The sequence below is a fragment of the Galeopterus variegatus genome, unplaced genomic scaffold (assembly GCF_000696425.1).
Source record: "Galeopterus variegatus unplaced genomic scaffold, G_variegatus-3.0.2 Scaffold2779, whole genome shotgun sequence".
NCBI classification, from domain to species: domain Eukaryota; kingdom Metazoa; phylum Chordata; class Mammalia; order Dermoptera; family Cynocephalidae; genus Galeopterus; species Galeopterus variegatus.
The window spans coordinates 224,739-227,206 of NW_007728890.1; positions in this window are offsets into that span (position 1 = coordinate 224,739).

The window sequence follows — 2,468 nt, forward strand, 5'->3', positions numbered from 1 at the left end:
ACATCAGGATAGGAAATATCATAAATTATATGTATAGTCCTGTCAGTACAATTTTCAACAGGAGTAACATTAGTTCAGTTTGAAATAAAATGAAAACTTCAGACCAATTTCTGAACTTGCTACCTTGAGTTTTAACCCAAAATCCACTTGTGTAGAGAAACAGCAAAATTCTAGAGTTCTTGGATTAAAACCTACAACTAAGAAAGATGGGTAAGGTGCATTAAATCTATTTTTTACATTGATCTGGGAGCAGGGAAAAAACATACAAAAGCATAAAAATATTAAGGTTAAAAAAACCAGATCTAGCAAGACTTTCGATGTAGTTAAATATGCACTGTGTTACTTATGTTCATGCTTGCCTTCCAGTGAAGGGCTCCTTTGGAATTTGCCCATCCTAGACAATAAGAGTCACACCAAAGGGCAACGGAGTGTTACCCAGAGTAGACACTAAATATAGAAGGAGAGAGGAAAGGAGGGGAAAAGGAGGGGTGAGATTTGGGCTGATGATCTTGAATATTAATTACTTTTTAAAGTTTATTTATGCTAACAGCATTGTCAGCACATAGGAACTTCTCTTTGTTGTAGAATTGTTTGGAAAGAAAATAAGCATATTAACAACGACTTTATTACTATTATTATTATTATTAGCATCTTCATTATTAAATCATAATTATTCTTTATGCCCCTTACCGCACCAATCCCTACCCAATCCTCCTCCCTTTCTCCCATCTCTAGTATCCTGAGGTTTGTTCTCCCCTTCTGAAAGTTCAACGTATTATTATGGTCTTTTTTCCCCCTCTGTTTCTCTTTCTTTCTATCTTTCTTTCCTTCTTTCTTAGCACCCAGTTATGAGTGAGGACATGCGGTATTTCTCTTTCTGTGTCTGGCTTATTTAACAACTACTTCTAAAGAACAAATTCAAATGAATAGAAAATCACTGCACTATAGAAACACTGGAAATACACATTTTTCTTTCTTTTTCTTTTTTTAATGCAAGCACAGGTTTATTCTGTTGCTTTCTGCTTATGCACATAGGGAACAATACTTTCCCCAATCCTTATTCTTAGAGAATAATCCTGTACTTGATGAATCAATAAAATAACACAATGGATATTTTATGCTTTTGCATATTTTTTGTTTTTTAAGATATATAAAACTTAAGAAGTGAGGAGAAAGGTTTAGAGACACAGATTATGACTATATAAACAAAGTTTCCTCTTCCTTTTCACTCACTTAGAAAGTTAAAAAACCAGATCTAGCAAGACTTTCGATGTAGTTAAATATGCACTGTGTTACTTATGTTCATGCTTGCCTTCCAGTGAAGGGCTCCTTTGGAATTTGCCCATCCTAGACAATAAGAGTCACACCAAAGGGCAACGGAGTGTTACCCAGAGTAGACACTAAATATAGAAGGAGAGAGGAAAGGAGGGGAAAAGGAGGGGTGAGATTTGGGCTGATGATCTTGAATATTAATTACTTTTTAAAGTTTATTTATGCTAACAGCATTGTCAGCACATAGGAACTTCTCTTTGTTGTAGAATTGTTTGGAAAGAAAATAAGCATATTAACAACGACTTTATTACTATTATTATTATTATTAGCATCTTCATTATTAAATCATAATTATTCTTTATGCCCCTTACCGCACCAATCCCTACCCAATCCTCCTCCCTTTCTCCCATCTCTAGTATCCTGAGGTTTGTTCTCCCCTTCTGAAAGTTCAACGTATTATTATGGTCTTTTTTCCCCCTCTGTTTCTCTTTCTTTCTATCTTTCTTTCCTTCTTTCTTAGCACCCAGTTATGAGTGAGGACATGCGGTATTTCTCTTTCTGTGTCTGGCTTATTTAACAACTACTTCTAAAGAACAAATTCAAATGAATAGAAAATCACTGCACTATAGAAACACTGGAAATACACATTTTTCTTTCTTTTTCTTTTTTTAATGCAAGCACAGGTTTATTCTGTTGCTTTCTGCTTATGCACATAGGGAACAATACTTTCCCCAATCCTTATTCTTAGAGAATAATCCTGTACTTGATGAATCAATAAAATAACACAATGGATATTTTATGCTTTTGCATATTTTTTGTTTTTTAAGATATATAAAACTTAAGAAGTGAGGAGAAAGGTTTAGAGACACAGATTATGACTATATAAACAAAGTTTCCTCTTCCTTTTCACTCACTTAGAAACCTAAATCATCTGGGGCTATAAAATTGAAACTCTAAGATTATATTACCAAAAAAAAAAAAATCCATCCAGGAAGATTCCATATAATTGATAACAACACTTTCTTTTTTAAGAAAGAGCATTTTAAAGTAGCTTTAGAATCTGGTCCCACAAATTTAGTGCCTGTACAACAAACTTTTAATTCCTCCTCCAGATAACCAAGGATAATAGATTTATTCTTTTTTTTTTTTTTTTTTTTTTTTTTTTTTTTTTTTTTTTTTTTTTTTTTTTTTTAAAA